Here is a 24,244-nt window from a genome sequence, read left to right on the forward strand (position 1 = left end):
TCGGGGGTCGGGATGATAGCCATATTAAGTTCATTCAAAAAGTCATTAAAATTATACAAGGGAAAGTCTCGGGGGCCCACGGATATGCATCAAATCAATCCGGGCCCGCCCATGAAAGTTAGAGATATTTATTCGTTAAAAAATCTTCTACGAACGTTTCAAAGCAATCCGGTTTCGTTTATGAAAGTTACGGCCATTATTAGACATAGGATCCTTTAGGAACAAAACTTTTTATGCAACATTCGAAATCCAATCATACCAAAGACCTAAGAACCATAATGCTACTACATTAAGAATGCCAATATTAAGAGGTGAATAAGAATCATAGACATGCTCGGATCGTAAGAATAGAGTTACCCCGAGGCTCGTATCATATCATAGCTTACTTACTTCTAAGACATGCCAAAAGAAAGAAGGGTAAGCTTTACATACCTCGTCCGCTTTCCAAGCTATTCCGAACTTAAGTCTCGGCTTCTCAAAATCTACAATATCGTCGTTTGACACCAAGCATTAGTCATAAGCACTTAGTAATCCAATTCCAAACTAGCACTTTATCTACAGAAATTTGGGCAAAGATTTTCCCTATAAATTCAACAACCCCGAGAATTCAACTCGCCCAAATCATTAACAACAATACCAACAACCATACCAACAACATCATAAGTAATTCCAAATGTATTTTAACATTAGTAACTCCTTTCTACATAATTCGTCAACATTTCATTTACATTCAAATCAACGCATGTAATCAATCCAACATCATTGCTCACACGTTCAAATACCAATCCGAAACCATTCAAACAAGATTCAAGACACTTTAAACAATCCACACAATATTCAACACGACCCAACCAATACAGTATGCCACCCGAAACCTTCCAAACTTGACAAGAGCAACACAACACATTCTTTTCTTCCAAATTCATAAACTATACCAACAGTCCACACGTTAACAACATCATTCCCAAAAATTCAAGAGACTACATTAAAATCACATTAACTTCCAAATCAGCCCACACTATTATAACTTCAACTTGGATCATTAAACCTCCATTTTACCTCATAGAATCCACAACAACAACAATCAAAACACTAAGTAAAATTAGTTCATTCTTTGCCACACAAAACAGTCCATATTCAGCCACAACATCAACACCATAATTTCATGAATTTCATTCATTTTCACATACTACAACATGTACAAATCATCCACAACACATGAAAAAGAAGATTGAACCATACATTTTCCACTTAGTTCTTCACTCGGCTAGGATTGGTGCTTTGAACTAACACTTGTTCTTACCACTCCAACAATTAATCCATGTTGTTATGCACCTTCTAAGGAGTTGAAATGCTTGAAGAAAATATTTTTTTGATCACTACTCATGGTCTTCCATTCTTGCTCACCATGGCCGAATGGCCCTTCTTAGTTGTTCTCCAAGTTTCTTGAATTTTCTAAGTGATGGAAATGATGAAGATGATTAATTATTCATCTTATATCTACATATATAATTAACACATGTGGCCCATGGCCCACTCCACTATGCACGGCCACTTGGCCCTTATTTCATTAAATTGCCAACTTTCCATAATTAACTTTTGACCCTAAATTTTCCTTAATATTCCATGCCAATAAAATCATAAGCAACTCGTGTCTTAAAACAAGGTCGAAAAATAGTCTTGTCCTTAACTTTCCGCAATTAGCTCGGAATATCTCAATGCACAAAATACGGGACATAACACTATGCTTGTGGTCAGTCAGGTCACAGGGTGAGGGAGTGCCCGATGAGGGTTGGTACAGGTATGGTTCAGCCTACAGGGTCTGTGGCTAGCTCTTCTTCTACAATGCACCCTCCAGGGCAAGTTTTTCAGACGCCAGCAGGGCGAGGAAGAGGGAGGAGTGGAGCATCCAGCTCGAGTGGTCTTCAGCACCGCGTATATGCACTAGCCGGTAGAAAGGATCATGAGATGTCTACTGATGTTGTTACAGGTATATTATCAGTTTCCTCCCATAATGTTATGCACTGATTGACCCAGGTTCCACTTTATCATATGTTACGCCCTTTGTTGCCGGCAAGTTTGGGATAGAGGCCGAGTTGATCAAACCTTTTGAGGTGTCTATGCCAGTTAGTGATCTGGTTAAAGCTAGGCGAATATACTGGGGCTGTGTTTTTATTATTTGTGACCGCCACACCGTAGCAGATTTGATTGAGTTAGATATGATTGATTTTGATGTTATTATGGGCATGGACTGGTTGGCTTCTTTCTATGCTAATGTTGATTGTAGAGCAAAGATGGTTGGGTTTCGGCCCCGTGCGAGCGCTCCTAGAGTAGAAGTAAGTTAAATGTTTCGCTTTCGCCTAGGGGTAGGTTTATTTCCTACCTTAAGGCAGAGAAGATGATCAGAAAAGGGTATATTTTTCACCTAGTTCAAGTTCAAGATGTGCGAGCAGAGTCGCCGACTCTTCAGTCTGTTCCGGTGGTGAATGGGCTTCCAGAAGTGTTTCCAGATGAGCTTCCAGGCATTCCCCCAGAGAGAGAGATTGATTTTACTATCGATCTATTGCCAGACACTCAGCCAATATCTATTCCTCCATATAGGATGGCACCTGCGGAGTTGAAAGAATTGAAGGAGCAGTTGAAAGATTTGCTCGAGAAGGGCTTTATTAGGCCTAGTACCTCGCCGTGGGGAGCGCCAGTGTTATTTGTAAGAAATAAGGATGGCTCTTTACGAATGTGTATTGATTATAGGCAATTGAATAAAGTGACTGTAAAGAATAAGTATCCGCTCCCGAGGATTGATGATTTATTTGATCAGTTGCAAGGTGCCAAATACTTCTCGAAGATAGACTTGAGGTCAGGATACCACCAGGTTAGGGTGAAGGAAGAGGACATTCCGAAGACGGCATTCCGGACTAGATATGGCCACTATGAGTTCCGTGTTATGTCGTTCGGGCTAACTAATGCCCTAGCCGTATTCATGGATTTGATGAATCGTGTATTCAGATCCTTCCTAGATTTGTTCGTGATTGTGTTTATAGATAATATTCTGGTTTATTCGCCATCAGAGGCTGATCATGCAGAGCATATACGAGCTGTGCTTGGGATTCTTCGAGGTAGAGATTGGTATGCCAAGTTTTCCAAGTGTGAGTTCTGGTTGAACTCTGTGGCTTTTCTGGGTCACATTATTTTAGAAGAAGGCATTAGAGTGGATGCCCAAAAGATTGAGGCTGTGAAGAATTGGCCAAGGCCCATGGCACCAATAGAGATATGTAGCTTCTTAGGCCTGGCAGGATATTATAGAAGGTTCATAGAAGGATTTTTCTCTCTTTCAGCCCTATTGACTAAGTTGACTCAGAAATCGGCTAAGTTCGAATGGACAGAAGCTTGTGAGCAGAGTTTTCGCACGTTGAAGGATAAGTTGACTTGACACCGCTTTGACTATTCCGAAAGGAGCGGCATGGCTATGTGGTATATTGTGATGCTTCAGGTGTTGGATTGGGCTGTGTGTTGATGCAACACGGTAAGGTTGTCGCTTATGCCTCTAGACAGTTGAAGAAGCACGAGAAGAATTACCCAACCCATGATCTTGAGCTAGCGCCAGTGATTCATTCCTTGAAGATATGGAGGCACTACTTATACGGTGTCCATGTTGATATCTATACTGATCATAAGAGTCTCCAGTACATCTTTAAGTAGAAAGAATTGAACTTACGTCAAAGGCGATGGCTGGAGTTGCTAAAAGATTATGATATGGATATTCTGTACCATCCTGGGAACGCTAATGTAGAAGCCGATGCCCTTAATCATAAATCCATGGGTAGTTTGTCATATATGCCGCCAGAGAAAAGAGAAATGGTCCTTGAAAGAGAAATGGTCCTTGAAGTTCATCAATTAGCTAGCCTTGGAGTTCGCTTGATAGATTCAGGTGATGCAGGAGTTACTGTTCAAGACACAACAGTGTCATCTTTGGTAGTCGAGATAAAGGAGCGTCAGTATGAGGATCCTGTTTTAGTTCATTACCGAGATACAACACCTCAGAAGGAAAAGACACCCTTTGTGATTACAGGAGATGGAGTACTCCGATATAGAGGTAGATTATGCATCCCTAATGTTGCAGGGCTTCGTCAGCAGGTTATGGGGGAAGCACATCATTCTCGCTATTCTATTCACCCGGGCTCAACAAAGATGTAACATGATCTCAAGGAAGTTTATTAGTGGGATGGTATGAAGAAAGATGTAGCGGAGTTTGTTGCTCAGTGTCCGAATTATCAACAAGTCAAAATAGAGCACCAGAAGCCCGGAGATCTATTGCAGGCTATGGTGATTCCGACATGGAAGTGGGAGGTAATTAATATGGACTTTATTACAGGTTTGCCCCGTACTCAGCGAAAGTGTGATTCGATATGGGTTATAGTTGATAGGCTTACAAAGTCAGCCCATTTTCTGCCTATTAGAACTACTTATGCAGCTGAGGATTATGCGAAGCTTTATCTCAAGGAAATTGTTCGACTTCATGGTATTCCTACAACTATTATTTCAGACAGAGGAGCATAGTTCACAGCTAAATTCTGGAAGTCCTTTTAGCCGGGATTGGGGACTCAGGTGAGTCTTAGTACTGCATTTCACCCGCGTACGTATGGACAAAGTGAGCGTACTATACAGACCCTTAAGGATATACTTAGAGCTTGTGTACTTGACTTTCAAGGCAGTTGGGATGATCATTTTCCTCTTATCGAGTTTGCATATAACAACAGTTACCATTCCAGTATTCAGATAGCTCCTTATGAGGCCTTACATGGGCGGAGATGTAGATCACCCATAGGATGGTTTGATGTCAGGGAGAATCAATTAGTATGCCGCACTTAATTCAGTAAGCAGTTGATAAGGTGAAAGTGATTCGAGAAAGATTGCTAACAGCACAGAGTCGACAGAAATCCTATATGGATAATCGGCAACGTAAGCTAGAGTTTGAGATAGGCGATTGGGTGTTCCTGAGAATTTCGCCTATGAAAGGAGTGATGAGGTTTGGCAAGAAGGGTAAGTTAAGCCCTCGATATGTTGGTCCATATAAGATCATTCGTATTGTGGGCACGGTGGCATATGAGCTAGAATTGCCTTTTTGAGTTAGAGTCGGTACATCCGGTATTTCATGTATCTATGCTTCGTAAATGCATCGGAGATCCTTCAAGAGCTGTACTAGTAGATGATATCCAGGTGACCGAGCAGTTATCATATGAATAGGTTCCAGTGGCTATATTGGACAGACAGGTCCGTCGATTGCGGACCTAGGATGTAGCCTCCGTTAAAGTCTTGTGGAGAAATAAGAATGTTGAGGAAGTGACATGGTAAGCGGAAGAAGCGATGAAGATTAAGTACCCGCATTTGTTCCCAGCTGTACAAGAGGTGCAGTCTGAGGCACTATCTCCCTCAGGTATTATTTCATTTCAGTTATCGTAATCGGTCGTGTGAGGCCCTAGTATTATATGTTATAGTATGTGGCCCTGTGCGGCAATATTTTGGGTTGCTGTGTGCAGGTTGGGTTGTATACTTACAGGGGAAACTCTGCTGAAATTTTTATAACCCATGAATGTTTGAACATTCGAGGACGAATGTTCCTAAGGGGGGAAGAATTTACACCTCTCATTTTCGTCGTAGGAGAACCCCTCGTTTCCTAGTCGGGTATGCCCTTGGGATAGAGACTCGAGCCCGAGTTTGGAGGTAGAAAGTATCTTACCCCGTGTACAAAGGTACAAGCAGGTATTCTTGGCAGTTTACAGAGTTAGAAGTTGAGCGAATTGAATCGACGCGATCTGAACTGAATCTGAGAAAATCTACAGACACCAGTCATCGTCGACGGACCATCGATGTGCGGCGTTGACAGGGTTTTGCAGCCTTGCATCTGCAGGCACAAGTCGATGGAGCATGTTGACGGACCGTCGACAAATCGACGGACCGTCGACAAGTCGACGGGTCGTCGACTAGCTCGTCGAACCGCACCGCTGTAGCCTTTTTAATTCCGAGTATAAATATGTGGTTTACGACCCTCTTTATTATTTTCCTCCATTCCAAGTCAGAGAAAAATCCTAATATTTTCTCTCCCAACATTTTATACCATATTAGTGGAGATTTGGCAAGATCCGAGCCCCGTGAACCCGTGCTTGTGAAGAAGAAGGTTGTTTCTAGGGTTTCTTCAAGGTGGTGAAGCTTAGGAAGTTGGAGTTGAAGTGACTCTTACAATTTTAGACCCCTCAAGGTATGGAAATGATTTCTACCCTTGTATTTAAGTTATTTATCAAGAGTTTTAGTGATTTTAAGTAGAGAGAGGATATTTGTGGAAGTGGTAAGTTGATGAAGGTTAAGATAGTAACTTGGGGTTATTTTAAGAGATGATTGGAAAGGGATTTAAGTATATTTTGATATATATATGTTTCGCCATTGTTGTTGTGGGTATTGTGGTTAATGTTGGATCAAATGAGAAGTTGAAGAGTTGTAAGCTTACAAAGAAAATTATGAAATAATCTAATTGAGGACTATGTTATCTTAATTGTAGACTTGCAAGTTCGAGAGGTAGAAGTTGGACGATTGGGTATACTTCAAGGTATGTTAAGGCTATCCTTTCTTTCCTTTGGCATGATCCTATGATGTGAGCCAACAAGCGAGTAAGCGAGCTCCCATATTACTCTACTCTTAGAAGCATTAGAAGTACTTCAGTCTTTGATGTTTATGTACCTCGTTATGAGTGTTCCTTCTATTCATGGGTCCGGTCTTATGTAGCCAGTTTTATACATACAGTTTACTCATGCATTACATTCATTATATATTTATGTACATTGACCTGTGACCAAACAGCGTTATATACGCGAGTATTAGATATATGTGGAGTATGACAAGAGAGATAGGCGTTATACACGCATTACCACCATGATGATTATATGAGAATCAGGCTGCACGTACCGCAGCAATGTATATGATATGGCCGCAGAGAGGCTGATATGATATGAGAAGAGAAACAAGCGTTATACACGCACATATATCAGGCGTTATACACGCATATATATATATATATATATAGATGTATGACCTTCATTTATAGACATGAGTGTGCATATTATGCGCCCACAGTGGCATGTCAGTTACACAGATTTATGCAGATACAAACAGATACTAGTTCATACAAGTACATACAGATAGTCATTTCAGCTTATGAGTTCAGATCTTATTCATGATTCTTGTATATATATATGTTGTTCTTATGCCTTACATACTCAGTACATTATCCGTACTGACTCACTGTTGCTCGGGGAGCTGCATTCATGCCCGCAGGTTCAGGTAGACCGACAGGTGGTCCAACTTAGTAGGACTTCTATCCAGCAGTGGTTAGTGCGCTCCATTGATTCAGAGTTGCAGTTTATTTTTGTATGCTAGCCCTTTTGGATGTACATGCATATGGGTATGACGGGGCCTTGTCCCATCCTTTCTACAGCTTTTATTCCAGTAGAGGTCTGTAGACAGTTGTATGTATTAGTCAGATGATGTAGCCTTGTCGGCCTCTATTCTTTTGTGTACAGTATATGTAGCGGCTAGCCGGCTTGCAATCGTTCTTCGCATGTACGCGTGTATATACAGATTGTACAGAGTTTTGATGTTTCCCCTTTTACGAGATCAGTTTATGCCATTTATGGGCCCTTGATGTTCAGTATAGTTCAGATATGAGTATAGGGGTGTTTGGTCGCTAGAGGTCAGACACTTGTCACGACTCATCGTTTTGGGTCATGACATATTCAGTGTTGATGTATTACTGATATTCCAAACTTTAGATTCTAGTTAGATGTTCTTGTGTGGATTAGACCAAACTCTGAGGTGTATCTTCTTATTTCCACACTTGTTCTATATTATTATAGTCAGACTTAGGTGACTTATTCTCTTCCGCTTATTTAATTATTTAATTACGTTTTTACTATCGTTGGGTTGAGGGTTCGCTTACCAAGGTAGGAAAGGTAAGTGCTCGCACGACTTAGCTAAATTGGGTCATGACAAATATTCATGTGTATTGGGGTTGTATTGCACATTATTGGGTCATTTCCTCCTTCCCTCCTTCTTTCTTCTTGCTATGTCGCAGCACGCAACCTAGTATACCTTGAGTATTTCCAAGTATACAAAGGTGTATACACATAGTATACTATGAATAAATAAGTGTATACCCCTGTATATCTTTGAATATACTAGTATATCAGGTTGTATTGTATATTTCCTTTTAATTCATTGTCTTTCTCCCCTTCCCTCTATTCTACGTAATAAAGTGATATACTATAAAATATACAATATACTAGTTGCATATTTGTTGTCTATCTTGGCATGCCTTGTGTGACTAAGTAGTAATATGTTTTAATTTTGTTATTATGTTGTCTAATAAGCCAAGATGCTTTCTAATCCCTTTTCTTCTTTTTTTCTTTGCATAACCACTCATCTGAGAGTCCAAAATGGACTCTGCCCAGCACCTCCACATTAGCCCAACATATTTTATATCCAGTCAACCACAGAATTGAAAGTCCAGCAATGGGTGAAAATTGCATATTTATACTGATAGGCTTAGTAAACGCATCAACCCATTTTGCTGTTATTTTCCTTTCATTTATGCGCATGTATTTTGTAAAAAAAAAACTTGTATGTTAGTGAAACCCTTTAGGACGTGGTTGAAATTTTAAGTAGGCAAACGATTCTACGATCGTTAGAATGGTAGAGAGACCCGTTTTTTCGAGACTTAATCCAACTTTCAAACTATTTTCAAATGAATACCAGTAGCTCTTTCTTTTGGAACTTCATGAAAGGTAAAATTGGATGTTTGAGGTAAAAACTAATTGTTCACATGATTAAGGAGTGAAAAGGTTGAATTTTATAACTGACCAGTGAGCTTTCGATGGAAACAGTAGATAGAGAGAGCTAAAATTTTGATTTTTTCTCAAAAGAGATTTTTCTAGTGCAAAATGTCTTTCAAGTGATAACTCGTAAAAACAAAGTTAAGACTTGTAAACAAAAGGAGGTATTGGCTAAGACTTGTCCCTATTTGTAAAAATCATGGCTATTAAAAATAAATGGGATTACCAAATCATTTTCTTGAGTTATTTGAAAAAAAAAAATAAACCTATATTACTTTGGACCAAATTGAAGTAGAATTCTATTGAAAGGAAAACCTTAGGTGTGTTTTGGTCTCAAAAAGTAATAAAAGTTACTTAACCCTTTTGAATAAGCTAACCCCATTTTACTATAGAATCAAGACAATTTTACAAGTTTTCTTCCAAAAAATATGTCATGAATGAACAAGTAAGGGCAATACTTTACTAATCTTTTTTCTATTTTTATACATATTTCTTTAAGCGCATTTTTAATCAAATATATACTTTTTAGCCACAAAATTTAAACTCGTAGTTCAACCTCATTGTGTGGATTGCTTCCGAGGTGCATAACACCTTCCTTAGAGAATCATCCAGACCCTTACCCGAACTTTGGTACTTTACAGAGGTTTTCAAGAAGACTAACCTTAAAACAAACAGTTTTCCAAATTCTCATAATTAATTAGGTGGCGACTCTGTTAAACCAAAAAAGAGCCAAATTATGATAGTGGCTTTTGTGCCCACGTAAAAGTGAACCATAACAGGGAGTAGGTGAACTTGCTACTTTCTAGGCTTATTGGTGGGCCCACATACTTGTTTGTGGGACCCCATCTATCTTTAGTTTTATTTCTTTCAGCTTCAAGCTACGTCCTGAGGTTAGACTATTCATTTATTTCTCTTAGAAGCTCCATAGATAAACTTCAACTTTTTGGGTAGTTGTTGAAGTCATTACTTGTTCTGAGGTTAGACTATTCATTTATTTCTCTTAGAAGATCCATTGATAAATGTCAACATTGTGGGTAGTTGTTGAAGTCATTGCTTGACTTGTTTGGTCATTTTGCGCTGCTTAGCAAATATTTAAATTTATGACTATTTATTTATGACAAGGCAACCCGCAGTCAAGACCTTTCAGGTGTGCAAAGGATAAACCTGTCTGCAAACCACACAAGAGAGAAAACCCGCACACAGCAAGCCCAGTGCGACGAGCTCGACCCATAAGGCAAATCCCCTGCAGGGGTTTTCGAATCTGAGACCTCCATTATGAAAGCCCCATACTCAACCAATTGAGCCACCCTTGCGAGTTTTAGGACTATTTATATCATCTCGTATTTCCATTTATAATTGTCTTAAACTTTAATTGGGATTGTTAGGGTTAGTAATTACAATATTGGTGTTAGTTGTTGTATCTCTACATTTTATAAGGTGTTTTTGATGCGGTTCCTTAGCATCAGATGCTTGTTGCGTCAGTATCATGTTTGAGGCGTGACACTTTGCCCATCTATGAGCCGATTTATGACATTTACCCGTACCTTCGAAGACACACACATAGCCTTTGGGCTTTGATGACTGTAAATACTATGACGATATGAGTGGCACACAGACACGTTGAATATTTCTTTTGAGGTTGAGTTAGGCCCAATGTCCATTTCTTTAACATGGTATCAGATAGGGGTAGGCATGGTACGGTAAATACCAATTATCATACCGAAATTGAAATTTTAGATAACACGATTTCGGTATTATGGTATTTGGTACGGTATTTGGTATGCATTTTAAAAAAATTGATATTTCATACGGTATTCTATATTTATAAACAAAATTTCGAGATACCGACCATATTGAAGTATATAGTTACATATACAATTCGTATGTACTATTAAAATACTAACAAACATATGAACTAGTATTAGTACAAAATTAATTGTTTAAACATTGGAATTGCTTATACTTTCTTTTGGATATTTTTACATGTGTAAGGTGTTAGTTGATATAATTTATTGAAATGCCTTTTTCGTGTGCTGAAGTATCCTCATAGAAATTTCCTTTTTTTACGTAATCCATTAAAGAAGGGAATCGTTGTACTTAATTTAAATATTTTTATATGTGTAAGATGTTAGTATGATATAATTAAGACATAGCTAGAATGGTCGAAGTCATAATTCTCTATTATATGAGTATATGTAAGTCGAAGTGAACAAACTATGGTTACTGATTTACAGTACCAAAAAATACCGAACCATACTGAATTAATTTGGTATGATAGTGGTATAGTACTTTTAAAAACCGAAAACCAAAATTACCTAAATGAAGTTTCAAATATCGTACCATGCCAATCCCTAGTATCAAAGCCAGGCTCATACTAATTTATAGTTGAGCCCCCATATTAATTGTCTGCGCTCCAGATACCCAGCCCTGAGCATGAGAGAGGGTGTTGAGTGTCCCACATCGGCTAGGGATGTGAGATTTGGTCTCCTTATATGGACTTGGACAATCCTCACCTTATGAGCTAACTTTTGGAGTTGAGTTAGGACCAAGGTTTATTTTTTTAACATTATATCAAAGTCAGGTCCATTTCAATTCTTTGTTTAGTGATCTTTGGACCCCATATTATATTGTCTAAGCTCCAGTTAACGAGATCTGGGCATGCGGGGGAGTGTTAAGAGTCCCACATCGGATATGTAATGGGTGATTGACCTTCTTGTATGGTCTTGAGCAATCCTCTCCTCGTGAGTTAGCTTTTCAGGTTGAGTTAGGCCCGAAGTCCATTTCCTTAACATTCACATCTCAATTGTTATTTTTCGATATTGGGCCCCCATATTAAAAAAGACCACGCTTGTCTAACCCTAGGCGTGAGGGGGTGTGAAGAGTCCCACATCGGACCTTTAAGGGATGGATGGTCTCTTTAATATGGTTTGGGTTGTTAAGAGCCCCACATCGGATATGTAATGGGCAATTGGTCTCCTAATACAGTCCAGGGTTATCCTCCCATCAAGAGCTAGCTTTTGGTATTGAGTTAGGCCCAAGGTCTATTTTTTTATCATCGTATAAGAGCCAGACCCTTCTTAATTCATGATTTACCAATCGTTGACCCCCATATTAATTGTCCACACTCCAGATGTCCAGCCCTGGGCATGGGGTGGGAGTGTTGAGTGTCTCACATCGGGTAGCAATGAGAGATTTGGTCTCCTCATATAGATTTGTACAATCCTCACCCTATATCTCTCTTTGGGGTTGAGTTAGACATAAGATCCATTTATTTATTAGATCAGACAAAACATGTTGAGGGGGATAGATTTTTCATCAAAGAAAAATTAGATGGAAAAAATTTGAAGTTACCAAAAATTTGATCTGAAGATCAATTAGCTAATATTCTTAGTAAAGAAGCCGAATATTCTCGAAATTCTTAGTAAGTTGTGCATGGAGAATATCTATGCACCAACTTGAGGAGGGGGTGTTGGGATATGATGAAAATATTATTATTATTTTTACCTTATTTAGGAGATTCACATTAGAGACAAATATATTTTTTGCAGGTTAAGTTTAGCAGTTTACATTATTTAGAAGGTATATAATTTCTTACATAGAAGAGAAGATTCTTGTACTTGCATATTTATGAAATTGATATATAGTAATGAAAACAAACACTCTTTATTCTCCAATTTTCTGTGACTTTTTTCATTTACAAATGTAACAAAATAGTCTATCTTCCAAAGGGAAAAAATAACAAGATTCAATGTTAGAAGAAAGTCCTAAAGTTGAAATTATTGATAGTAAAACGAACATCCAAAACCGTTGTTACTTACTGTTTACCCCAAAAAAAGGTACAGCTAAATTTGTTAGTGGTTTAAAGGATACTTGAATTGATTTTTTATGATTAAGTATAAATAATAAATAACAAGTAATGAAATTAGATAATTATAATGTAAGAATGTAATAAAATTAGCCTGGACGGTATGAGTTCGGAGGAAATCCTTTGTTGAATATCACTCCGGTTGAACACTTAGGCTTGAAGAACTATATAAACCCGGTACAATAAGGATAACAAAAGAACTATATTTTGCTTATAATTGTGATACTGTCAAGAAGAATGCCTATTACATTGAGTTTAAGCTCCTTTTATAGGTGATAATCACTAGCATTAATTTTTTAGCCCAAAAAAGGTATAGAAAAATTTGTTAGTGGTTTAAAGGATACGTGAATTGATTTGTTATTAATGAGTATAAATAATAGGTAACAAGTAATAAAATCATATAATAATAATGCAGGAATGTAATAAAATTAGCCTGGGTTGTATGAGTTCGGAGGAAATCCTTTGTTGAATATCACTTCAGTTGAACACTTAGCCTTGAAGAAATTTATAAACTCGGTACAATAAGAATAACTAAAGAACTATAATTTTGATTATAACCGTGAATATAGATTGTTTTTGTTGTAAAAGGGTGCCTATTACACTGAGTTTAAGCTCCTTTTGTAGGTCATAATTGTTGACACCTCATTTTTTACCTCTAATAATTTTATTTAATTATTCGGAGTTCCTGAATCTCAAACAGAGTGAAATATGTGTTTTTTGTAAATCAAAATGATTTTATAAAATTATTTTGATAATATTTTGCCATTTCATTTAGCAAACTAACTTCAAATATATATTGTAAGTCATTTAAAAATAATTTACATATTTTATTATTAATATTAAAATATTTGTCAAGACAAATTAGAAGATGACTTGAAACAATTATTCAATTAATTGCTTAAATTATTAAAAGGGAAAATTGACAAATATTTTACTCCGTTTAATTTCAAGAAATTGAATTAATTAAATGAATAATCATCTTACCTTCCAATTTCAAAATTTTATAACCATAATTCGCATTTACAATTTAAAATTAATCATAACTAGTTAGATGATCAATTGCGGTTATACTTGAAAATTGCTTGTTATATGATTTGTTGCAGCTACAATTGAAATAATTAATTGTTACTTAATTTTGGTCATAATTTGTGTCTTTTGACCATTTTACCCTTTGTTGACCAATTTCCGAGATATTAAGCGACTTTAGTGGAAACTGAAGGAGTTAAAATCCTCAAGTGAAAGTATTTGACCAATAGTTAACTTTTGGGTAAACGGGCCTTTTCGGATTTTCGTCAATTCTGTGAGGTCCAGAGGGTCGATTATGACTTGGTGGGGTGATGGTTCGGTTCCCGAGGTATTTAGTTGTGTTTCGGGTAATTGGTTGGAAACTTGGTGTTTGGCCATTGGGTGTTGACCCGGTCAACTAGACCTCTGTTGGGAATTTTGTGACCACGAGAGAGTCCGTAGCTTATTTTTGTGTGTGTATGCATGTTTAGTTTGTATCTGCGAGATCTCAGGTGATTGTCGGATTTCAGAATTAGACTTGTGTAAAACCAGATTTTCTGGTGTCTGGTGTCTGCTGTAGCAGTACCAGGCCCGCTATAGTAGGTGATCGATGTTGGGATTAGGCGCTATAGTAGGTGATCGATGTTGGGATTAGGCGCTACAGCGGACAGATATCCGTTGTAGCAGATAGGCTGCAGCAGGTTAGGTCCCGCTAGCGCGAGCCCGCTGTAGCAGACTTGTGACCGTTGCAGCGGGATTATGGCGTTTCCAGAATCTTTAAAGGTAGGATAAAACCCTTAAACTTCTATCGTTTCATTCATCACTTTCTCAGCATATTTGGGGATTCATCCCTTTCTCAGCATATTTGGGGCGAATTGAGGAGCTCCTAACTGAATCTTCATTGTGGTAAGTTTCCTAACCTAGTATTCATTGATTTAATCTTCCAAAGCTTGAATCCATGCAAGAAATCCACTAGACTCAAAGAGAGAAAATGGGTTTTGATGATAATTTCTTGAAATGAGTTCTAGTCTTTCTAAAAGGGAAATTGTCGGTGGATTTGATGAATCTATTCATGATATTTGATGATTTCATAACTAATAGGCTTGAATCTTCCATTTGTGTTGATTAATTTGAAGGATGAAAAACTAGGGTTCATACCCAAATTGAGGGTTTTCACTTAAATCTCGAAATTAGCCTATTCTTGAGTCATTTTAGCAATTGTTTAGTAGAATTGAACTCCTATAACATGGAATTGCATATTTCACTTTCGAACTGACCGTTTTACCTTTGTGTGCCCTTTTCCCCTTTCTCCATAGTTGAATTTGACCCAAATGATAAGTATAGCAATATGGTTGTTATTCTTCATGATTTCTAATATAGAATTCGAATATGATTAAACTTTGAGTATTTAGAGGCGCAACGAAAGGGCAAGGCAAAAGTTTGATTGTCTGTAGCTCTTACTTAGCTACCAAGTAGTTTATAGTTTACTTTAGTTAGACTTTGATTAGTCGATTGTATATATAGTAGAATTAACGGGAGAAAGCATGATTAAGCTTTCGGGCATGAAGTCTGGTTGGATATTACCTAGGTTGGTATGACTTCTGATTACGTGGGCTTGTCGCCATTACTTTACGTTTGAACCATGAGGTATATTTTGTGTGTTCTTTTGGAAGGAAGGGGTTGATATATATACTCTTCGTATTGATTGATCATGTTTGCATTTATGCACTCATTTGTGGTTTGGATATGATTGATGAAAGACTTATGAAAGGAATTGTGACACCTCTGAGGTAATTATGGTATATGGTTCCGTGTCCGAGGCTCTTGCCAGAATGGAGGGCTGTGAATCCGGGTCCGAGGCTCTTTCAGGACAGATAGTACATGGACACCATGGGTTCCCCGCAGGTTATGACTACTGTCCGATTAAGGCCTTTAGCATGTGTGTACAGTTGAGATACTTATCATTGATTGCATTGCATTGGACAACATCTTATTCCTGTGATTCATTGTTGTCACGACCCAACCGATGAGCCGTGACGAGTGCCTGACCCCTATCGACCAAGCACACCTATACTCGTACCTGAATATCACTGAACAATGCGGGTGGCCCATATGACTCATAACTCATGCTGACTTATACAAAAGCAACATCAACAGCTATCAACTGTTTGTGCGTATATATATTGTTATAGCCCGTACTTTGTATGTTCGGACATTTCGTAGCAGGTCGGTGTGTCGCAAGAATACTTGGGAGAAAAGTAGAAGCGAAATAACAATGAGTATACTAAGAGATAGACCTGAGGATAAAGGAATAGCCTACAGCCGCATTGGATCCGTTAAGTAAAGATTGCGTACCCAAACATGATTTCCGTTAAGGTGTGGTGATGAACGATGTGAAAAGAGATGGTCGACGAGAAAGACAAGGGTAATGCATTGGTCCGGTAAATTAGAAAACCCATGATATCGAACAAGGACTCATGAAAAGGTCAGGGAGTTCGATTATAAGGAAAACGAGGCAAAGGATAAGAAACGGGCATAAAGGAATGAGCAGCTATAAACGGAACCCTCCCGTAGTATTATGACGCCCATAAGGTCGATTGAACATTCGAGGACGAATGTTCTAAAGGGGAGGATGTTATAGCCCGTACTTTGTATGTTCGGACATTTCGAGATAGTCGTGGAATGTTAGAAAGTAAGACTATTTCCCAACAATTTTAATGTGTAAGTGGGTTATGGATATTGTTTACGAGTATTATTAGTACGGAAATGTTGGGAAAGGCTAAGGGCAAAAAGGGAAATTCGCAAAATGGTTTATGGAAATAATGTGGAAGTCTAGGGGCAAAATGGGAATTTCACAAAAATTTCTTGGAGATTCTTAAAGGGCTTGGCCGTGTGGTACCTAAGTATATGCCTACAATTTTTATGGGGACTAATTGTATATATGTGTAAGTGTGTGGACTAAAGCTTATACAAGAAGCTACTTAGTCTTCTTTAAGTTAGTTTTGAGAAAAGTCAAGAAAATGGAAGAAAACTCTAGAAAAAAAAAAAAAAAAAAAAAATGAAGAAAAAGGAGCATGTGCCTTTAACATGCTTGAAAAGTCTAGATATATATTTATATGAGAGAGAGGTCATCTTTTAGTTGAAGACAATTGAAGAAAAGAAAGAAAGAAAACAAGAAAAAGAGGAATATAGTAGGCATACGGCCAAGCATGAAGAAAAAGAGAACCTTGAGAAAAAAATTTCAAAAATTATTTTCCTACTAATTGGAAGGTCCTTAGCAAAGTGAAGTACTTGTTGGAGCAAGAGAAACACCTATTCTTGCAAGTTCATAACCTTAGCTATGTGGGGAAGTTGAAGAATTAAGAGGAAAAGGTAAGGTCTAACACTCTCTTTCATATGTTACGGATGGCCTATGCATGTCGTGAAGTATTGTAGAGTGAAGAAATGAATGAAATTCATGAAGCATGGACATTTGTGGTATGGCCGAATATGTGTATTATAGTGTGTAAAGATGTTGAGTTAATTTTATGTAGTATGTTTCTTGTTATTGTGATGCCAAGAAATGGAAGAAGTTCATGAAATGTGTGTGTTACAAGGGTTGGCCGTGCATGTGTGATGTAGTGTAGAGAGAATGGACCAATTTTATGTAAGGTGTTGTGTTGTGTTGTGTTGTGTTGTATTGCATGGGAAAGAATGAATGAATTTTATATAGCATATTGTGTTGTTGTTGGAATGATGTGTGAAGATGGAAAATTCATGGAAAAATTATGTTTGTAGTTGTGGTGGCCGAATGTGAAAGTGGTTAGCAAGTTATGGTACTTGATTCCATTTAGTATTTTAGTTGTTGTTATAGTGAATTCTATGATGTTGAATGAAAATTTAATGATTTGAAGTGAGACATGGGTAGGAAGATTGTAAGCTATGGTAAATTGATGTAAATTGATATTCTAGTTGTTGTTGTTATGGAATATGTAACGTAAAATGAAAGTGTTGTTGAAGCCAACGAATGTGCATGATAATGAAATGTATGGTTGTTGTTGAAATTGAAGGTTTCGGATAAAGTAGTATGTCGTTTGAGTTGATGGAAGGATATGTGAATTGAATTGAATTAAATTGGATTGGATTGGGTATTGAAGTGTTGCTACAATAAGTGTTGGTATTGTTGATAGCTTGGCCGGGTTGAATTCCCGAATTGTTGTTGATTAAAATAAGCCAAGTTGGAATCTCGGGGATGGTGTATTTACGGAGGAAATGCTGCCGAAATTTGGCTACAGATAACAAGTAAATGTATTTGAAAGGTTAAGACAAGTACGCGGTAATAAATCTAATGATTGTGTCAATCGTCCTGAATGTAGACTAGCGACAACAAGTTTGGACGAATAAGCGTAGCTAGTAAGGCGCAGCGCAGGTATGTTAAGGCTCGTCCCTTCTCTTTCTTGGCATGACTCATATGTGAGATGTGTTAAACGTTTCCATAAGGATTTCATTTTCAAAAGCTAGAAGTAATGGTTTTAAAACATGATTTCCTTCCTAAAGGTTTACAAATGTTTACCAAAATATTCATTTTTCTCCAAAAACCAAGTTTTATGATTTTGAAAGTTTTTACGATTAAACGACGAATATGATTTTACAATGACAACGACGATGTTGAATATGAGTAAATGTCTATGATGACTATGTCGAGGATATGGTTCTACCGTGAATATGACAATATGAAAATGTTAAGTTATTTCTTGATTCCTTCACTCTATCTATGGATAATGACTAATTTAAAGATTCCAATTATACGAACGATGTCTTATGACCTGTTTTATGTTTCCTCACGATGTTACTCTCCATTGATAGTCTCGCCTTATATTAATAGTCCCTTCAAGGTGAGACAAAGTCATGATGATTAATCCATAATGTAATCGGAGGTTTCCGACCTTACGTCACTCCGATAAAGTTATAATTTTTGATTGGGCTCCAATGCATGCTTATGATGGATGTTATTTTATGACACCGGCCTGAGGCCGGGCATGACCACCGCTACGGTAGCGTAGTGGCAGCACATAACCGCACGGCACAGGCGGCACGACCACGTTACGGTAAGCGTAGTGGGCGGCGTATGATTACACCGGCCTAGAGGGTCGGGCACGACCACCACTACGGTAGCGTAGTGGGCGGCGTATGATTAAAAAGCGGCCTATTTGGCCGGGCACTCGATCCCCACTAGTGGCGCCGCAAGAGGTTTGCCCGGACGCGGAGGCCGTACGGGCTAATGATGTGTATGTGATTCGTACAAAGCTATGGATGCATATAAGAGTAACGATGGCATGCGTACTCCGCCTTAAAGGCACTCGGATGTACGTCATGGTACTTTTACGGATTACATGATATGTTCCTATGTTCCGTGTTTTGTTCTCATGAGTATGATTTACTATGTTACTATTCATGCCTTACATACTCGGTACAATGCTCGTGCGACCCCTCTTCTTCGGGGGCTGCGTTCGTGCCGCGCGGTGCACCGGATGGACGAAGCCGGGATAGAAGACGTTCCGGCGGAGTTAGCGTGCCCCTTTTGTTCTTGGAGTGCTGCCCGAGTCGAGTTATATGCTAGGATCTGGGATTGAAGTTAGAGACTTTGCGGAGACGAGTCATGAGTGTAGTATGTCGGTTCGGACGGGTTCATCTAATATATTTTTATTACACACATTTATGTTACGCGCCCTGTTGTTTTATGTTTCAAAAAAAAAAAAAAAAAAATTTTTGAGCTTTGTCTACGTTTTCTATTACTTGTTGACGTAAGAATTTTTGGAAGATTTGATATGTAACGAGAGTCGGCGGGTTCGCTCGGCTCCAAACGTGGGGTCGGTGCCCGTCACACCCAAAGTAAAGTTGGGGTGTGACAAAGTGGTCTTCGAGCGAGGTCGGTCTAAGGGATGTACGCAAAGTCGTGTCCGGTAGAGTCTGTTTATGGGTGTGAAGCCGGCCACATTTATAAACGAGGAGGGTGGGGGCATCTAGGAATGGTTGACCTTTTACATCATTAGATCGTGCGATAGAGCCAAGTCATAGGAAATAAGATTCCTTATGCTAACGTTGATTTTCGCAGCGCCCGTTATCGGCGGAAAAAAAAAAGGGCGAGGGATGATATGGAAGTCAAAAGAGGTAAGATTGGATGGATATATTTGTTCTGTTACGTGTCGGGAGCCGGATAGGAAAATAGATGTACGCCAGGCGGAAAGTGAATATTGAGAAGAGAAAAGGGTAAAATGGTAAATGTAAAAGAAAGGACGTATTACGAAAATGTTTCGGAAGCTGTAAGGCTTCGGCTGATTTTAGACCATGTTATAAAGGTCATATGAGAAAGCGGACGCGAAAATATCAGTGTTAAGGCACTGAATCTCACCAAAGTTCGGGGTTAAGCGTGCTCGGTGGGAGCAATTTCGGGATGGGTGACCCCACCGGGAAATAAACCAAAAGTTCTACAAATTGAGATACGAGAGACAAATGAGAAGTTAAAAGTGACCTAAGGGGAAATTAAAGTATACAAAATGGTTGGGAACCATACGGGGTCACGTAAGACAAGGTAGGCTAGAATGGTGAAGAGACAAAAAGTGTATCATAACTCGGGAAAGTTGGGTAGGCTTGAATAATGTTTGAAAGTATTTTGTGGGTTAGTGAATAATGCACATATATATATATACATATGAGTGTGTAGATATTCCATATGATTGTATCGGTGGACAAGGAGTCCAATGACCGGCGCTACGATAAGGAAGGCGCTAATCGGTAAAGGATACCGAAGTTCGAGTGACAATAAATAATAAAGGGTACGGGTGCTACAAGGTAAGTTGCTATTGTTCTATTACAAGCTTAAGACTTGAGAGTCTAGTGTGGAGATAGTTGCAAAGGAAAGAGAGTGAGTTCATGGAAGGCAAGGAGATCAACGGAGTCGGGAAAAGTGAAAAGTAAGAAAGCTTAGTGAGGAAACCTGAGAGAAGCTATCGACAAAGCGCGAGATTGTTTGGGTAAGGACTCAAAGTAGACATGTGAAAAGGAATAGAAAGTGATAAAAGGAAACGGGGAAAGGAGTGTACGCGGTTTGAAGACCGATTTTGATAAGCGAGCGGAAGGAATAGTGACTAAGATAGGGGAATGTGAAGTAAAAAAAGAGTGATTAAGCTTAGCGACGATGTAATAAGACTTTGGCCTTGAAAGATATATGAAGGAATAAATGTATGGCCATACTAGTATGGTTGCCTCGCATGGAAGAGCTGTTACGAGAGGATGACCTAGGAAAGGCGAGATCTATGTGTTAGAAAGGAATAGTTCACGAGCTTTTAGGACCCATATGAAGAAATAGCAAGAGAAAGAAGGTACTCGAAGGCGGTTATATATAAGGAGCCCAAAAGGGGGGGGGAGACCATATTATATTAGACCTAAAAAGGAATCGCAACACTATCAAGTACCGAGAAAAGGAAATCTATTAGCTTGGAATCGAGTACAAAAATATGTCGGTGTGTCGCAAGAATACTTGGGAGAAAAGTAGAAGCGAAATAACAATGAGTATACTAAGAGATAGACACGAGGATAAAGGAATAGCCTACGACGCATTGGATCCGTTAAGTAAAGATTGCGTACCCAAACATGATTTCCGTTAAGGTGTGGTGATGAACGATGAGAAAAGAGATGGTCGAGAAAGACAAGGGTAATGCATTGGTCCAGTAAATTAGAAAACCCATGTGATATCGAACAAGGACTCGAAAAGGTCAAGGAGTTCGATTATAAGGAAAACGAGGCAAAGGATAAGAAACGGGCATAAAGGAATGAACAACTATAAACGGAACCCTCCGTAGTATTATGACACCCATGGGTCGGTTGAACATTCGAGGACGAATGTTCTAAAGGGGGAGGATGTTATATCCGTACTTTGTATGTTCGGACATTTCGAGATAGTCGTGGAATGTTAGAAAGTAAGACTATTTCCCCAACAATTTTAATGTGTAAGTGGGTTATGGATATTGTTTACGAGTATTATTAGTACGGAAATGTTGGGAAAGGCTAAGGGCAAAAAGGGAAATTCGCAAAATGGTTTATGGAAATAATGTGGAAGTCTAGGGGCAAAATGGGAATTTCACAAAAATTTCTTGGAGATTCTTAAAGGGCTTGGCCGTGTGGTACCTAAGTATATGCCTACAATTTTCATGGAGACTAATTGTATATATGTGTAAGTGTGTGGACTAAAGCTTATACAAGAAGCTACTTAGTCTTCTTTAAGTTAGTTTTGAGAAAAGTCAAGAAAATGGAAGAAAACTCTAGAAAAAAAAAAGAAATGAAGAAAAAGGAGCATGTGCCTTTCACATGCTTGAAAAGTCTAGATATATAGTTATATGAGAGAGAGGTCATCTTTTAGTTGAAGACAATTGAAGAAAAGAAAGAAAGAAAACAAGAAAAAGAGGAATATAGTAGGCATACGGCCAAGCTTGAAGAAAAAGAGAACCTTGAGAAAACAATTTCAAAAATTATTTTCCTACTAATTGGAAGGTCCTTAGCAAAGTGAAGTACTTGTTGGAGCAAGAGAAACACCTATTCTTGCAAGTTCATAACCTTAGCTATGTGGGGAAGTTGAAGAATTAAGAGGAAAAGGTAGAGGTCTAACACTCTCTTTCATATGTTACGGATGGCCTATGCATGTCGTGAAGTATTGTAGAGGAAGAAATGAATGAAATTCATGAAGCATGGACATTTGTGGTATGGCCGAATATGTGTATTATAGTGTGTAAAGATGTTGAGTTAATTTTATGTAATATGTTTCTTGTTATTGTGATGCCAAGAAATGGAAGAAGTTCATGAAATGTGTGTGTTACAAGGGTTGGTTCGTGCATGTGTGATGTAGTGTAGAGAGAATGGACCAATTTTATGTAAGGTGTTGTGTTGTGTTGTGTTGTATTGCATGGGAAAGAATGAATGAATTTTATATAGCATATTGTGTTGTTGTTGTGATGTGTAAAGATGGAAAATTCATGGAAAAATTATGTTTGTAGTTGTGGTGGCCGAATGTGAAAGTGGTTAGCAAGTTATGGTACTTGATTCCATTTAGTATTTTAGTTGTTGTTGTAGTGAATTCTATGATGTTGAATGAAAATTTAATGATTTGAAGTGAGACATGGGTAGGAAGATTGTAAGCTATGGTAAATTGATGTAAATTGATATTCTAGTTGTTGTTGTTATGGAATATGTGACGTAAAATGAAAGTGTTGTTGAAGCCAACGAATGTGCATGATAATGAAATGTATGGTTGTTGTTGAAATTGAAGGTTTCGGATAAAGTAGTATGTCGTTTGAGTTGATGGAAGGATATGTGAATTGAATTGAATTAAAGTGGATTGGATGGGTATTGAAGTGTTGCTATGATAAGTGTTGGTATTGTTGATAGCTTGGCCGGGTTGAATTCCCGAATTGTTGTTGATTAAAATAAGCCAAGTTGGAATCTCGGGGGATGGTGTATTTACAGAGGAAATCTTAAATTTCGGTAGATAACAAGTAAATGTATTTGAAAGGTTAAGAGAAGTACGCGGTAATAAATCTAATGATTGTGTCAATCGTCTTGAATGTAGACTAGCGGCAACAAGTTTGGACGAATAAGAGTAGCTAGTAAGGCGCGGCGCAGGTATGTTAAGGCTCGTCCCTTTTCTTTCTATGGCATGACTCATATGTGAGATGTTAAACGTTTCCATAAGGATTTCATTTTCAAAAGCTAGAAGTAATGGTTTTAAAACATGATTTTCCTTCCTAAAGGTTTACAAATGTTTACCAAAAATATTCATTTTTCTCCAAAACCAAGTTTTATGATTTTGAAAGTTTTTACAATTAATACGACGAATATGATTTTACAATGACAACGACGATGTTGAATATGAGTAAATGTCTATGATGACTATGTCGAGGATATGGTTCTACCGTGAATATGACAATATGAAAATGTTAAGTTATTTCTTGATTCCTTCACTCTATCTATGGATAATGACTAATTTAAAGATTCAATTATGAACGATATCTTATGATCCTGTTTTTATGTTTCTCACGATGTTACTCTCCATTGATAGTCTCGCCTTTATTAATAGTCCTTCAAGGTGAGACAAAGTCATGATGATTAATCCATAATGTAATCGGAGGTTTTCCGACCTTACGTCACTCCGATAAAAGTTATAATTTTTGATTGGGCTCCAATGCATGCTTATGATGGATGTTATAAGTATACTAGAGGGTATATATGACCACCACTACGGTAAGCGTAGTGGGCGACATATAATCAACCACATCGGCGGCCAGAGGGTCGGATATGATACCGTCACGGAGCGTAGTGGGCGGCGCATGATTACACCGGCCTAGAGGGATCGGGCACGACCACCACTACGGTAAGTGTAGTGGGCGGCGTATGATATACAAATGGATGTTTTCTGGGCACGATCCCCACTAGTGGCGTATATACAGAGGTTTATGGACGCGAG

This window comes from Lycium ferocissimum, chromosome 8 (genome assembly GCF_029784015.1).
Source record: "Lycium ferocissimum isolate CSIRO_LF1 chromosome 8, AGI_CSIRO_Lferr_CH_V1, whole genome shotgun sequence".
Lineage (NCBI taxonomy): Eukaryota > Viridiplantae > Streptophyta > Magnoliopsida > Solanales > Solanaceae > Lycium > Lycium ferocissimum.